The 17,966-nt window shown below is 36.1% G+C and overlaps 1 long non-coding RNA gene across 1 annotated transcript; it reads right to left on the bottom strand.

Moving 5' to 3' along the window:
* Positions 1–6,679: 6,679 nt before the first annotated feature.
* LOC148926666 (uncharacterized) lies at positions 6,680–7,281 on the bottom strand. The gene is made up of 3 exons (XR_016130337.1): positions 7,182–7,281; positions 6,953–7,054; positions 6,680–6,876 (listed from the first exon to the last, which is right to left on the bottom strand). It is a non-coding gene; the product is annotated as an uncharacterized LOC148926666 (long non-coding RNA).
* Positions 7,282–17,966: the final 10,685 nt, after the last annotated feature.

Here is a 17,966-nt window from a genome sequence, read left to right as displayed (position 1 = left end):
ACCAACGCCATGGTGCTAATATGGTTTAATAAACACATGGAATAATGTAATAAATTATTGGAATGAAGTATGTGTGGAAGCATTTGAAGTCCTACGGGAATGAAGTAAAAATCTTATCCAATGAAGTAATAACGTTTATGAATGAAGTAATAAACTCACTTGAATAAATTGCATTTTTAAATGTTAATCAAGCAAAAACCCACGTCAATGAATTTGAATGAAGCATATGTTGAATCACTTCAAAACCTATTGGAAGCAAGTAAAAACATGTTGTAGTTTCAAGGTATTACGTACAGAATGAAGTAATAGACCTATATAATGAAGTAAAATGGGCTTGTAATGAAGCCGAAAAAATTTTCACAGCAGCACATCTCATCAAAAAAACTAGATCTAATGGCCCAGATTTGGTCTCTAGTTCGGTCTTTAAAATTTGTTCGACATTGATCACAACTCTATATATATATATATATATATATAGGATTGTGTTAAAATGACAACACCTCTTAAAGTAACACCATACCACCATTCCTAGCCAATCATTTGTACATGTGGACGAATAATAAGCTGCCATGTGGCAATCATAAAAATTGCTCAAGGGTAAATTTTCACGGACTGCAATATCCAATACACTCGACTGCAATTTTTCCCGACTGCAATATCCAATACGCTAGACTGCAATCTATAGATTGCAGTCTAGCGTTTATACTATTGCAGTCTAGCATATATAATATTGCAGTCTAGCGTGATGTCACAGTGTCATTTTAAGAGTGTTGTTATTTTAACGCACCCCTATACCCTATATATATATATATATATATATATATAGGGATGTACTAAGATGACAACCCTCTTTATTGTAACACCATACCACCATTTTAGGCCATTGGATCTGAAAATCGTGTGATTGTCATGCTGCCACGTGTAAAAACACGGAGGGGTAAAATAGGAAATTTCTAATTTTACGTTACCAGATTGCAGTGCTGTTCATTGAATATTGCAGTCTTACCACAACAATATTACAGTTTACCACGACTGCAATATCTAATACAGTAGACTGCAATATCTAATACAGTAGACTGCAAACCCGTGTTTTTTCACGAAACTTAATCCTAGGCGTCCATAAATGAGATCTAATGGACTATATTGGTGGTATGATGTTATTTTAACTATAGTGGCACCCTAGTGCACCCCTATATATATATATATATATATAGGTATGTACTAATATGCTAACTAATTTTAAAGTGCTAACGTACATCCAATCATGTGCTGTCACGTGGCACGAAAAATGCAATATTATATATAGAAAAATGCAATATGCATTTGTAGAAGCTATATATAAATTTCTGACATATTGCATTTTTGTTATATGCAAATTGCATTTTTTTATTGTTGAGTTTTGCATTTTAGATATTGACGGTTTAATTTGCATTTTATATCTAGACGGATTGCACTTAGATATGTGAAAATGCAAAACTTAACAATATAAAATGCAATTTATGTGAAAATGCAAAACTTAACAATATAAAGTGCAATTTGCCTATAACTAAAATGCAATCTGTGGAAATGCATGTACAACTTGATAAATGTGTATTGCATTTTTCTGTTTACAAAATTGCATTTTTCGTGCCACATGGCAGCATGTGATTGGATGTCCGTTAGCACTCTAATTAAGGATGCGCCCTACTGCTCCCCTATATATATATATATTATATATAGGTCCATGATCAATTGAGATTTTTTAGGGTAATTGTGAAATGAGATGCAATATCAGCCACTCATTTTTATTAAATGAGTGGTCCAGATTTTTCCACACAAAATATATTTTTAGATTAATTTATTTTGAAAGGGCAGAATGGTAATTTCAGGAATGATTGAGAAATTAATCTGCAAAACCACATAGCTAGGCTTCAGCCCTCACCACCACCACCTCGACGCGGCGGGGAAAGCCAACAATTATCTCTTTCGGCGCGCCCACGTGTTCAGCTAGTCGGAGCACCCCTCTCTTGTCACTGACGCCGTCGAGAATGGCTGGTTGCGATTCGCTTTCGCCGCGGTGGTGAAATCGTCTCCTTCGGTGAAGTCGGCGCGGTCGCTGCTCGGTGCGTGCGGCAACGGCGGCGATAATCGCAGCATCGAGGTCGGGTGTGAGGTCTGTGAGGGATCGGCTGATTTTGTGGAGAAAATTCGGCTGAATCCAATTTGAATTTGAATTTGGGATCCAATTTCAATTTTGAGCCCTAGCTTAATTTGGTACTGTTTGTTTTGCAGCTTACTAGAACCAATTGATTTGATGATCGAAGGAGCTCAGAATCTGGTGGTGCCGATATGGAGTAGCATTTCAGAGTTCGAGTTCAAGCAACTTCTCCCCTCCCATTCGTCGTCATCGTCAAATCCGCCGGAGCCATCAGCCCCTTGCCGGCGCCGCCCGGGCGCTGTTGATTACTGTCTCGATTACTTCCCATTCCTGTTTGTGATTTGATGGAGAAATACAATTTGATGCAATTTGATGCAATTCAGTTTATGATTCACGCAATTTGTTAGAGAAATACAAGCTTAATCATAATACACTCCAGGTGTTTGGTGATATTTCCCAATTGAGAATTAGTTAAGAGTCAGATTCAAGATTTAACTATCTTTCTTTTTTAATGTCAACTACGCACATATAATGTCAATTGCATATATAATCTATGTCAACTACATATACAATTCATGTCAACTACACACATATAATCTCAACTACATATACAATTCATGTCAACTACACACATATAATGTCAACAATGTACATTCCATGTCAACTATGTGTACAATCCATGTCAACTACACACCTATAATGTCAACTACATATATAATTTATGTCAACTATTGCTGTTGACATTAATTATTTGTAAAATGTTACTGTTGACATAAATAACGTTGTTGTTGACATTATAGTTAACATAAAGGCTTTGTAGTTGACATCGCGTGAAAATGACAATTTTGCCCCCTAGTTGACATAATGTCACAGTAGTTGACATTGGGCGAAAATTGTGAATGAGTGGCTGAGATTGCATCTCAATTCTCAATTAGGCCCAAAAATCTCAACCTAACAAGACCCTATATATATATATATATATATATATATATATATATATATATAGGGTCTTGTTATATATATATATATAGGGTCTTGTTAGGTTGAGATTATTTAGTTAAATTGAGAAATGAGATGCAATATGGGCCACTAATCCACAAGATTAACAAAATGTCAACAAATACCACATTATGTCAACAAGGGGGTATAATTGTCTTTTCATTAAATTGTGTTTGAAAACATTTTCTAAAATTCTCTCTAAAACTCTAGCTGCAAAGTCTTCAATCTTCAAATCTTCAAATCTTCAACATTCAAATCTTCAAATCTTCAACATTCAACATTCATATCTTCAAATCTTCAACATTCATATCTTCAAATCTTCAAATCTTCAACATTCTTATCTTCAAATCTTCAACATTCTACAAATCTCTTCAACATTCAAATCTTCAAATCTTCAACATTCATATCTTCAAATCATCAAATCTTCAACATTCAAATCTTCAAATCTTCAACATTCTTCAAATCTTCGAATCTTCAAATCTTCAAATCTTCATCATTCAATAAAATAACACTTATTAAAATGTCAACAACTAACAAATAACGCTTACAATTCATATATCAATACCGAGATTATCGAATGTCACGACCCGTATGCAAATGTCAACAACTAACAAATAACACTTACTATTCACATATCAATACCGAAAATATCGAATGTCAACAACTCGTATGAAAATGTCAACAACTAACAAATAACACTTACAATTCACATATCAATACCGAGAATATCGAATGTCAACAACTCGTATGAAAATGTCAACAACTAAAAAATAACACTTACAATTCACATATCAATACCGAGAATATCGAATGTCAACAACTCGTATTAAAATGTCAACAACTAAAAAATAACACTTACAATTCACACATCAATACCGAGAATATTGAATGTCAACAACGTGTAATAAAATGTCAACAACTAACAAATAACACTTACAATTCACATATCAATACCGAGAATATCGAATGTCAACAACTCGTATGAAAATGTCAACAACTAAAAAATAACACTTACAATTCACATATCAATACCGAGAATATCGAATGTCAACAACGTGTAATAAAATGTCAACAACTAACAAATAACACTTACAATTCACATATCAATACCGAGAATATCGAATGTCAACAACTCGTATGAAAATGTCAACAACTAAAAAATAACACTTACAATTCACATATCAATACCGAGAATATCGAATGTCAACAACTCGTAATAAAATGTCAACAACTAACAAATAACACTTACTATTCACATATCAATACCGAGAAAATCGAATGTCAACAACTCGTAATAAAATGTCAACAACTAACAAATAACACTTACAATTCACATATCAATACCGAGAATATCGAATGTCAACAACTCGTATTAAAATGTCAACAACTAAAAAATAACACTTACAATTCACATATCAATACCGAGAATATCGAATGTCAACAACTCGTATTAAAATGTCAACAACTAAAAAATAACACTTATAATTCACATATCAATAGCGAGATTAGGGAATGTCAACAACTCGTATTAAAATGTTAACAACTAAAAAATAACACTTATAATTCACATATTAATACCGTGAATATCGAATGTCAACAACTCGTATTAAAATGTCAACAACTAACAAAATAACACTTATAATTCACATATCAATAGCGAGAATATCGAATGTCAACAACTCGTATTAAAATGTCAACAACTAACAAAATAACACTTATAATTCACATGTCAATACAGAGAATATCGAATGTTAACAACTCGTATTAAAATGTCAACAGCTAAAAAATAACACTTATAATTCACATATCAACTACGATGTCAACAACAAATATTATTCATGTCAACTATGATGTCAACAACAAACATTATTCATGTAAACACGATGTCAACAACAAACGTTATTTATGTCAACTATTATGTCAACAACAACATTTTACGAATAATTAATGTCAATAACAAATATTTTCATGTCAACGACCTATATTATTTATGTCAACAACAACGTTTTACATATAATTCATGTCAACAACAATGTTTTACATATAATTTATGTCAACAACATTTTTCATAAAATTTATGCCAACGACCTATATAATTTATGTCAACAACAAACGTTATTATGTCCACGAGCTATATAATTCATGTCAAAAATAAACATCTTCATGTCAACAACTTATATAATTTATGTCAACAATAATAATTTAGGCAATATCACAAACACCTTATCTACACAACTCAAAAATTCCAGCAACACAATTAAATTAAAAGCTGCATCCATATATTTCACAAATTAATTGTAATTTGCTTTCGATTTTAGAAAAATTGAATCCGCAGAATTAACAAATGAATTCACAAATTTCGAATTAAAAAGTCAATCAGTAATTCGAACAGTAACCACTTCAAATCCTACCCTATCATACGCTTCTCTTACCTCACCTACGTAAATCAGTTACATTTATCAATAATATACTCTATTATCTAACTCCTTTGCCAAAGCGAGATTCAATAATTTCCTCATCAATTAACTAGTGATCAATTGTAGTTATTTTAACTCATTTTACTTCATATCACTTCAAAGCAATTCCAGTAACACACCAAACAACAGCACAGAATAGCAACAAAGATATCAAAGATAAACACGGTGTTACTAGCTACTTACGTGCCTTGTGAATCTGGACAGACTGAAGCCGAAGAAGGCCCAGTTGCAAAGGGAGGCAGCAAGGGAACTGGAACAGAGCATTTCAATGGTCAAAGCTCCAAGTGCTCTTCTACGCGATCCGTCACTCACCTTACCGAGAGCATTTTAATACCGAGATTATCGAATGTCAACAACTCGTATTAAAATGTCAACAACTAAACAATAACACTTATAATTAATGTCAACGACAAATGTCAATAACAAACATTATTTATGTCAACTGCGATGTCAACAACAAACTTTATTTATGTGAACTACGATGTCAACAACAAACTTTATTTATGTCAACTATTATGTCAACAATAACATTTCACAAATAATTAATGTCAACGACAAATATTTTCATGTCAACTACGTATATTATTTATGTAAAAAATAACGTTTTACATATAATTCATGTCAACAACAATGTTTTACATATAATTTATGTCAACAACAATTTTCATAAAATTTATGCCAACGACTTATATAATTCATGTCAATAACAAGAGTTATTATGTCAACGAGCTATATAATTCATGTCAAAAATAAACATTTTCATGTCAACAACTTATATAATTTATGTCAACAATAATATTTTAGGGAACTCTGTGGTAAAGATCGAAACAGAAATCATGAGAAAACAATTTTTTGAAAAACAATATTTGCGTTACCGGCGAACTTTAATTCTGTTCACTGTACTGTTCTTCCTCATACAATCCAGATTTTCCTTCTGCTTCCGGAAATTAGATAAATCAGCTAACAGAACCATCCAAATCAGCAATTGCGAGAGCAAACAATTTCATCAGTTAGGGAGAAAATTCAACGCTCGTCATCTTATAACGAAGAATCAAATTACCTAACGAAATCTGGATTTCGAAGCGAAGCATTCATATCATCGTCTCAGAAGCGGTGAACAGAGAATCATATTTGTTGAAATTATATGTCTAAACACAGTAATTCCGCCACGCACGTCCCGATTGACGATGAAAGAACAATAAATCACAACTTCCAATTCAGATCTTCTGAACCAGGATAATAATCATATATCTCCAGCACTACCTGTCGAACAAAAAATCCAGATTAATTTCCGAAAACGGAAGAAAAAACAACACAGAAGAGCACAATTAATCGAAACCTCTGGAGTCAAAAAATTCGTATCAGAAATTCAATCAGAGTACAAAAACAATTCCACGATTCTCTGAACAAAATCGAGCTCCCACGCCTTCTCCTTCAACAGCTACAAAAATGCACCAGCAATTCAACAATCACGATTCAAACTTGAACTCGGAAAAGTGAGAATTTTATAACTATGAAACGAGAGGTTAGATCATTTCGTATTATCCAATCCGCTACATTCCACTCACCAGATGCTCACCACGAAAATTAATTTACAGAGAGAGAAAGGCAGTTCCCTCACCACCGCAATCGACGATCCCGCCGGATTCAGTCGAATTTTCTGCACAAAATCAGCCGGTCTCTTGCAGACCTCTCACCCGACCTCGATGCCGCGATTATCGCCGCCGTTGCCGCACGCGCCGAGCAGCGACCGCGCAAACTTACCGATGGAGACGATTTCACCACCGCGGCGAAGGCGAATCGTGACCAGCTCCGACGAAATTGGATCTGGATTTAGAACTCCGCCGCCTTGCGTGAGAGATTGGCAAATAAGCATAAAATTACTATTATGTCCTTTATATTAAATTAATCTAAAAATATTTATTGTGTGGCAAAATCTGGACCACTCATTTAATAAAAATGAGTGGCTGATATTGCATCTCATTTCTCAATTAGCCTAAATAATCTCAATTGATCATGATCCTATATATATATATATATATATATAGGGATGTATTCAAATCCTTTTCATATCTTTTGTCTTTTTTCCTTCTTAATCCTAGCCCCACGATTTTGTCATCTGACGGTTAGATTAATGCCACGTGTCATTTAATAATGCACATTTTCATTCTAATAATGCACAACGGCTAATAATGCAACATTATAGACTAATAATGCACATTTTCATTCTAATAATGCACAACGGCTAATAATGCAACATTATAGACTAATAATGCATTGATCACAACCATCTAATTTAAGGATCCAAGGGCTGAGATTAAGAAGGAAATAGGACACTTAGGGTGCAAAGGAGCCTAACGCACCCCTATATATATATATATATATATATATATATATATATATATAGGGATGTAGGATTTTGATCCAAACAAGAATGCATCTTGATAAAGAAATACAGACCAATTATAGGCCCTTGGATTTGGCGACTTCATTATCTGATCACGTGATCTAATGGCTCCATTAATTTGATTATTTTTCTATTTTTAATTAAGTGTAAATCGCTTAAGGCTATAATTGATATTTTGTCACCTCTCTTGTAATGGTAATTCCTATAATCATGCATTAGTCTTATTTCCATTAAGATTTCATTCTCTCCTTCTATATCTGCGTGATTATTTTTACACCAGAGTTTGGTTCAACTTCATATCCTTCATCACTCCAGGCTCCAGCGGCAAGTAATTTTTCTATCTCATTGATCTTCAATCTAAACTCATTTAATTTCTGAAAACTTATTAGTGAACGCAATACTCCATAAAATATTTTTTATTTTCTACACCAAATTGCCATTCGATTTCTTCTCCTTCATCACTCGATTGGTAATTTTTCTATTCACCTCCAATCTTGATTATTGATTTTTCAGAAAATCTATTCATTTTTAAGAACTATCATCGTAGAACTAAGTACTCTTCATTTAATTGTTATGACACGTTTATACCCTTATTATGCTCTATTATGAATTAGTTATGCCGCTCTTATGCTCGGATATTCTATTAGTATGACACAAATTGGCACCAGTATGACATTGTGGAGTAATTCTCACAATGACTCTAAGTTGCATTTTCTATGACATAAGTTGATCCCGGGTGTCCTCATACTGACTTATTAAATATTCATTATTAGCACAACACACACAAACATTGCATGTTTGATTATTTTTACGTATCTCTTTTTTTTTTTTGCTAACATGACCATAATACGCATACAATATGAAATAACAAGAGCTTGTTAGGCACTAAAAAATGAGTCGTTTTCATATATAAATTGAAGAAAAAATAACATCTGATGTCATTTCTAAAACATCATCAAAACATGTAAAACTAATTTGTTTAAACATTCTTAATTTAAAACAGTGGTAAACAATAAAAACGAAACAGAGTTTCAGTCTTTTAAGTTATGACATAACCATCGCTTAAGATCTGTAGTTTGCTATCATCTTTTCAACGTCGATCTTCACTTTCTTGTAATTAAGTTGCATCAACATTCTCTACCACTGTACCTGTATAGATAAATGAGGTCATTCTTAGTCTATTTTTATGGCATAATAGTAAGCATGATCTAAAATGATCTAAAAATGACATCCGTATTTGAAATGAGGTCATTCTTAGTCTATTTTTATGGCATAATAGTAAGCATTCTCTTCCTCTTTGAAAGAGCTTCGTGTGGATATCTCGCACGTCTCAATCGGAGTTCTGTGAAGAAAGTTATGACTATTCTACATACGTTGCGCAGTGCAGTCAAAGCTGGCGGGAATTTAGGCGGAAATTCACGGAAGAAAATAAATTATTATATTGTGAAGCCAAATCTCTCCCATATCTTGAAGGTCACGAAAATTAACCTTTTTCCAGCCTATAAATACCTCTAAACCTAATTTTAATTTTGATCTCAGAGCCTCCAATCCTTCCCCCTCTATAGATTCTTCCATTCCATCTTCCACATTTAATTCATCCATCTTCCATTGGAGCGGAGCTCTGCAGATCCAGGCAAGAGAAGACTGAAGATTGAAGATTCAACCTTGGGTTTTATCAATTTCTTTCATGTCTCGTAATTTATTTGTAGTTTTTACTTGTCTATGAGTAGAACATCTTTTGTGGATTTTTTTGGTGAAGATATTCAATTGATTTTCCTTGTCAGCTCTTGCAGTTATTTGATTTATCCTTGTGCCTTCTATATTCAATTGATTAGCTACCTTTTGAATACATGCTAGAGTTGATTAGACTACTCGGGAGACGAAATAATTGACTTGGACGAGGGATAATTCACACTTTAATTCAATAGAACTCGGGAGAGTTGAGGTTTCACGTGAGATCATTGGTCTTAACGATCTTTTAGGAGTTAGGTACTTCAATTATTACACCTAATCTACGGATTTCTCACCTCGGGAGGGGGTTTAATCTAGTTAAGTGACCTACTTAATAACTCTAGAGACCGTAATTCAAGGAGGTCGATTGTGTTTTGGATCCTAAAATTCTACATCATTAGTCTGCTTTGTATCATATGTTTTTATGCTTCTTGTTATTTGTTTATTTATTTTATGTCTAGTTTAATAAATCCAAAACCAAAACCTCTGTGTCTCTAGATAGTATGTGATGCTTAGTATATGGTAGTCAGTTGCAATCTTATTCCCTGTGTTCGATATCCCGGTACTGACCTTTAGCTATACTAGATCTACCTTATATGCTTGCAGGTATTTTTAGTGCTAATAAATAGTGAATCAAGTTTTTGGCGCCGTTGCCGGGGAATATTATTGCTTTAAGCTGATATTGTAAAACGGTTGATAATACTAATTTAGAGTGTAATATTTTGTATAGTTTTATTTTAATTTTTTTCTTTGTTTTGCGAGGGCTACAATCAAAGGAGAGCACTGCGGAGAGCACGGAGCACAACAATGAATTATTCGAAGCTCCAAGCTCCGTCGAGCTCGGATGAGGTAAAAAAGTTCATGCGTTTTTTTTTATTGTGGAACTGAGCTAGTTACTTTTTTTTTTCCTTTCAGTACGTTTCTTTTTTATAATTCTTTTTTTATACCTTTTTTTTGTTGTTTTTGTTTTAGTTATTAGTTCGTCTACGTAAATGTTTATAAGTATATCTTTTTTCCTTTTTAATAAGAAAAAAAAATATACTAGAACCTCCTTCCCTCTATTTTTATTTTATTTTCTCTACATAATTCTCCCACACACACTTCAAATTCACATCATTTAATCAAATTCTTTGGACTCTACCGATTATTCATGTGCTTAGTTGTCAATCAATACAAGGTACATTCTCTTTTAATTTCTGAGCTTTGAACTTGAATTCTTTCATTGAATGACTTTGTTGTTGATATGTATTGGTAGTTTGAGTTGGAGTTTGATGAGCAATGATGAATTTGTATGTTTTGGATTGTTGGAATTAATTATTGTTGGTGTGATTGAGTATATTTGATCTTTGTGGGTGAAAATTGAATATCACTTTGGTTTGATTGTTGATATATATAGTTCATGTTCATAGCATTGCGAGGCTATTGTTCTTGCATGAATTGTGTTTTTAAGAGCTTAAATTGTTTTGCGTGATCTTGGTCTATTGTTGAAAATTTTTGCATTTAATTGGGGGATAAAGAATATTACGGAGGATGAAAAATGATCATGTTAAGGTAGATAATTTGATTTGCATATTTTATGCCTTGGTATGATTAAAGTTTGGGGGATTGCCACATGTTACGCATTGTACTACAATTTTCTTCATACTATACTCACATTACGAAATTGTAGGTACAAAAGGCATCCCAAAGGAAGTCCCGAGAATGGGGGCTAACTTTTGAGTTTCAAAGAACGTCAAGCTAAAGACGTTAACCAAGCGCTTGTTGGGAGGCAACCCAACATTGGTATCATTTTTTTCTTATTTTTTTTTATTTTTAGTTTACTCACGTCCCTACCGACTTTTCAAACTTATTCTTAACGTAGTTTTCAATAAGTTTGAGGGGATGAAATGGTGGACCGTGAGTTTAGTTGTTTTTGTTAGTTTTTTATTTTTATTTTAGTAAACCCGAGGTGAATCTTGTCATGAGCATAACATAGAAAACTTAGAAATATTCATGTTTAGGAACATCAGACCGAGTTGCCTATGATAAAAAGTTTCTTTTATGTGTTGGTTGAGTTGACTTGATGCATTGATTTGAAGGTTTAGTGAAAATGTGCACAATTAATGAATTGTTTGTTTGCCTTGAATCATGCTTATACCTTGTGAGACTTGAGCTGTAAATTTCTTTCTTGTGTGATTTATCTGCATTTATGTATTTGTTTCTAGAACTTGCTCCTGGTCTGCCTAAATCTACATAGTGTTTAAATGATAAAAGAGGACGTTAGGCCATCCTTCATAGCTACTTTCTATATCCTAATTATTGACCTTACTCATTACATTTTTTTTCCCAGCTAGCCACTTTGAGCCTTTAAAGCCTTTTTCTTTGGAAGCTAAATAAAGGGGAATATCCATGCACTCTTGGTGAATTTAGTTTATATTTTGTGAAAAGAGTTGGAGAGATAAGGTAGAGAGAAAAGTAGTGTGCTTACTTGTAAAAAGTGCATAGACATCTGTAGTTTGAATGAGATATTCGGTTGTGCATAAAAAAAAAAGGATGTAAAAAAATAAAGAGAAAAGAAAAAAAATTCAAAGGAATTTGGGAAGTGAGAAGAAATTTAGACAGTCTAGAATTTACTGAGATTCGAATTGTTGGTGGGATGCTAAGTTTGATGTAGTAGAATTTGATCACTTTTGCTATGTTTGGGTTTAGTCACTTTTTAGCCATATTTCCTCACCTTACCAAAGAGCCTACATTATAACCCAATATAAAGACCTTTCGGATTTTTGATTTTAATCACATTAAGTAGAGGAGGGATTAGACTTTGAGCAAGCATATGGTAAACTTTGCATATTGCATGATATGAGAGCATACACCTTTTCCAATATAGACCTTGAGAGTGAGTGATAAACACACTTCTAAACATGTGTGAGCGCATGTACTTCAAGGTGATCAACGAGCTAGTAATGAAAATGCACTAATAAGCTTTGCTTGATTTGATTTGTATTCTTGTCGAACTCTTTATTTCTTGTTACAATTTTTGAGGCAACTATGAAGTCTAGTTCTTAGCATCCGTGTTTCTTTATTAGTTTTTCTCTTGTTTTGTTTGAGGACAAACAAATAATTAAGTTTGGGGAAGTTGACAAACACGAATTTTGCATGTTTTTAAGGACTAGATTTGACTCGTTTTAAATGTCAATCATGAAAATTATGTTCTTAAATTGCATATGTTATACATTTGGTATTTTTAATGTGTTTGTTGATATATGATAGAAAAAGATAGAAAAAAAGGTGCAAAAAGGCCAAGGTGCAGCAGCCTCTATTCGAGACCATTCTGCCAGTGATTTTGAAGTCCAATCAGTGCTTAGTTCATACCATTCTCTTCCTCTTTGAAAGAGCTTCGCGTGGATATCTCGCACGTCTCAATCGGAGTTCTGTGAAGAAAGTTATGACTATTCTACAAACGTTGCGCAGTGCAGTCAAAGCTGGCGGGAATTTAGGCGGAAATTCACGGAAGAAAATAAATTATTATATTGTGAAGCCAAATCTCTCCCATATCTTGAAGGCCACGAAAATTAACCTTTTTCCGGCCTATAAATACCTCTAAACCTAATTTTAATTTTGATCTCAGAGCCTCCAATCCTTCCCCCTCTATAGATTCTTCCATTCCATCTTCCACATTTAATTCATCCATCTTCCATTGGAGCGGAGCTCTGCAGATCCAGGCAAGAGAAGACTGAAGATTGAAGATTCAACCTTGGGTTTTATCAATTTCTTTCATGTCTCGTAATTTATTTGTAGTTTTTACTTGTCTATGAGTAGAACATCTTTTGTGGATTTTTTTGGTGAAAATATTCAATTGATTTTCCTTGTTAGCTCTTGCAGTTATTTGATTTATCCTTGTGCCTTCTATATTCAATTGATTAGCTACCTTTTGAATACATGCTAGAGTTGATTAGAGTACTCGGGAGACGAAATAATTGACTTGGACGAGGGATAATTCACACTTTAATTCAATAGAACTCGGGAGAGTTGAGGTTTCACGTGAGATCATTGGTCTTAACGATCTCTTAGGAGTTAGGTCTAAGAATTAGAAGGGGACTTCAATTATTACACCTAATCTACGGATTTCTCACCTCGGGAGGGGGTTTAATCTAGTTAAGTGACCGACTTAATAACTCTAGAGACCGTAATTCAAGGAGGTCTATTGTGTTTTGGATCCTAAAATTCTACATCATTAGCCTGCTTTGTATAATATGTTTTTATGCTTCTTGTTATTTGTTTATTTATTTTATGTCTAGTTTAATAAATCCAAAACCAAAACCTCTGTGTGTCTAGATAGTATGTGATGCTTAGTATATGGTAGTCAGTTGCAATCTTATTCCCTGTGTTCGATATCCCGGTACTGACCTTTAGCTATACTAGATCTACCCTGTATGCTTGCAGGTAGTTTTAGTGCTAATAATTAGTGAATCAAGTTTTTGGCGCCGTTGCCGGGAAATATTATTGCTTTAAGCTGATATTGTAAAACGGTTGATAATACTAATTTAGAGTGTAATATTTTGTACATCCCGGGTCTTATGTGCTAACAAAATGTGATCTACTGAAAGTCCTAGAAAGAAAAGAGCAACTACATCAGAACGCCATCATACTAGGACGTTTCTAATGGTACAACCTCTCTACTGCTCATCGTCTGATCCCTCCGAGCTCACTCCCGAGCTCCCCTTGAAGTCGTCATCACTGTCCTCGACCGGAATGGGATCATCCGCCACTGCTCCTGGTAGATCCTCGTGTGCGGGCTGGGGCACCTCATCGACTGGGAACAGAGCCTCATCTAGGTCCATCTCAACTCGGAGGGCTTGCAGCCAAGCCTCCCACTCCTCTGACTGTCGCCGCAGACCGGCGTGAAAGTCCTCATCCCAGACGTGGACCCGTGGTGGCATGTGCACCTCTAGCATCTGCACCTCCCTCTCGGGGGCTCTCTCCTGTGCTACCACCGCACGGTCCATCCATGGCTCCCGTAGGTCCTCCTCCTCATCCATCGCAATCATCGGGGCCTTGCCCCGCCCCTCGGGGTCATACCCTGCGCCATCTAGCCGGCGCATCCCTGGCTCTCGGCTGGTACCTGAGGGTAGATCTGTAACAGTCTGCCGGGACGACCCTGCCTCGTGGTCGTTGATAAGGCTCGTTTCATGCATCAGTTTAGGGTTAAAATTCTGTGCATTTGGGGCGCTAATGTGCGTTATTGAATTCAGGTGCGTAGTAAATCTGTCGGACCCAGGAGTTGTTGTCACCTGACCTGGCAGATGCAAAAGAGATGAAATTGAAGCAAAAATCAGAAGTCGTCGTTCAGACCTGGGAGAATCAAAAGTTGGCGACAGGAGCAGAATGGAGCGAGAGCAAATTATTTTAAAGAGTCTTACTCAAGGGCGGGAGCGTAAAATCACCAGAGGGGATACCCTAGGGATCAGAGCCTCACATATATAAAGAGCTCAACCCTGAAGAACAAGACAATCCGTGAACAGCCACTTCTACGCTCTCCTAGCTCTAGTTCTAGTTCCATACTTCAAATTTTCATTTCGTCTACTGCACACTTGGACATGGAGGATTCTGGCCACCGTGGTTCTCATCGTCATCGTTGTTATTTTGCTGTGTAACACCGCCTTGTGGAGGCGAAGAAACAATCTTATCTGTTTTCGTTTAAAACTTGTTGGTTTTTAGTTTCGCAACTCTAGTTTCTTGCTTTGATCTGCTGGATTCAGACTTATTTCTAGTTATTATGGAAGTTTATGTTTGCTTTTGGTTGGATATCTCTGAGTTTATGTTAATATCTTGTCTTTAGCTTTCGTTCTTGTTTGTTGTTGGATGTTTGGAGCTGAGATCTGTTGGTTTGTTGTTGGAGGTTGGGGATTTGCATATGGAGATGTTGGATTTGTTAAATCTTGGTGTTTCGGAGTTGAAATTTCGTATGTTTGGTGCTTGATGTTTACGTTGTGCATGAGTATGGTTATTTACTTTCTGTTCTTTGCATCCTCTAGGTCCAGTAGCGTAGATCTGTTAGTTTAGGCTTTAATTTCTCATTTTAAGTCTAGATCTAGAATTTGCTTTGTTTTCATGGTGTTTAATACTCTGTTTTCTCTGCTATTCTCGTTTGATTCCTGAAGAAGATGAAGTTTTTGGTAGTTAGAACCAGATCTGCTTTATGTCAGTACTTTTCTGCATGTACTTTACTTTTTCTGCATATCTACTAGACCTGTCAGTACGATCTACTTTGTCTCTTTTACTTTTCTGCATGCTTTTCCAGACCCTGGTAGTTTGAGGAAACTTGTCTTGCTTTTCGCTTTATGCTTGTCTGTCCAAATTAGGAAAGTCTGTCTAGTTAAGTTTACTCCAGTTGTCTTAGAGCTTTAAAATATCTCATTTTCTCTGAGTCATGTATGTTCCGTACGCTTTCGTTTCTTAGGCCCAATAGGTAGAGTAAAGTTCTTCTGATCTATTAGACCCAATAGGTAGAGTAAATTTTCGCTTATCTCTCAGACCCAGTAGTTTTAAGTTCTCGACCCACAAAAAAATTGCGTGGCAGCAGCCAACCCCCTTTCCCAAAACATCCTCAAATGCAGTGTCGTAAACTTCCTCGTGGGATCGATCCTTTGCTTCCCTGTGCTAAGTTGTAGTATAGTGGGTTGAGGTTTTTGAAGGGACAGAGTGCACCCAACGACCCCTTTCTGATAGTTCCACGATCTTCTAGCCTTCGAAGTCTAGTCGAATCCTCTGGACCTGTTAGATCGAGTGACACATATCACAGTACAAACCTGCACTGCACTCTTAGGACCTGTTCAAATGGCGCCGTTGCCGGGGAATGCATGGTGTTATTAGTGTGTTTGCGAATGTTTTGGTGTAAATAATTTATTTAACATGTTTTCTTTTGTTTCTTTTTTCGGTTTATGAACAGGAGCTACCGGTTCGGACACTGGAACAACTCACCTGGTTGGAGAAGCGCCCAGACTAGTTGGCGGGTCAAGGAAACTATATTCCCAGTTACCACCAGATCGGGGCTTAAAACAGGGGATCCAGTTCACCTGAGTTCGGAGAGCGACGAGGAGTCAACTTCGTCAGTTAAGAAGGAACCAAAGTCAACCTCAGAAACAGAGGAGGAAAGCGTTGAGAGCATGGCCAACGCAGGCGACGACGACCCAGAGATCGGCTGGCTCACTGCCCATTTAGATGGCGAGCCTGCCCAGGCCATCGTCTCTACCCAGTGCCAGAGGGCGATCAACATCAAAACTAATGTGCTGGGCATTCTCCCCACTTTCTCGGGTCGGAGGAATGAGTGCCCCTATGAGTTCCTCAATGAATTCAGTAAGCTTTGCAGCATTCAGAAGAGACCCAACGATGCAACAGAGGAGGATTATCGATTACGCGCGATCCCGTTCGCGCTAAAGGGGGAGGCTAACACGTGGTTGTTAAGACTACCACCCGACTCAATCAATACGTGGAAATACTTCAAGTTGGAGTTCTTGGATTACTTCTTCCCTTCTAACAAAACGAATGCTCTCAAGAAGGAGATCCAAGAATGTAAGCAAGAATATGATGAATCGTTGAGTCAGTATCGGTCCAGGTTCAAGGGGTTGCTCGACGCTTGCCCAAACCACCGGATGATGGAAGCCGAAACCTACTATCTATTTTATGAAGGGGCGAAACCTGAGTCCAAAGATCTGATGAACACCGCTAGTGGAGGAAATTTCACCAAGAGGAAGGTGAGCGAGGCCCGAGAGATACTGGGAAGATTAATTGATGCAAAAAAGGCATACGATTCACCTCGTACCATTCTAAGGAGAGGGAATGCGGATGCAGTCACAGTGCACAATGAAGAAAGGGTGGATGCCCGAGTGGATGCAAGGATGGATGTCAGAATGGAGCAGCTCGAGAAAACTATCCTAACTGCCCTAGGGAAAGAAAAACAAGCTCTGGGTCCAGAGGATGGTTACAATTATTGCGGATCTCAAGGAGGGATGGATTATCTACCCCATATAAATGCAGTAGAAAATTGGAACCAAAATAATCAAGGCAACAATTGGAACCAGTGGAGAATCAAAGAAGCTCCATGGAGGGACAATCCATGCTTCAGGTGGTCCGAGGGGAATCAAAACCTTCAACTCCAGATTACTAATGCGGAAGGAAACCAAGGAAACCAAGGGAACCAACCCAACTGGTCCGGAAGGAGTCAAGAGGGGCAAGG

This window comes from Salvia hispanica, chromosome 5 (genome assembly GCF_029641045.1).
Source record: "Salvia hispanica isolate PSC_SH4W2 chromosome 5, Shi_PSC_v1, whole genome shotgun sequence".
NCBI classification, from domain to species: Eukaryota; Viridiplantae; Streptophyta; class Magnoliopsida; order Lamiales; family Lamiaceae; genus Salvia; species Salvia hispanica.
Note: the sequence above shows the minus strand (reverse complement) of the source record. Positions and strands in the feature narration are given on the sequence as shown.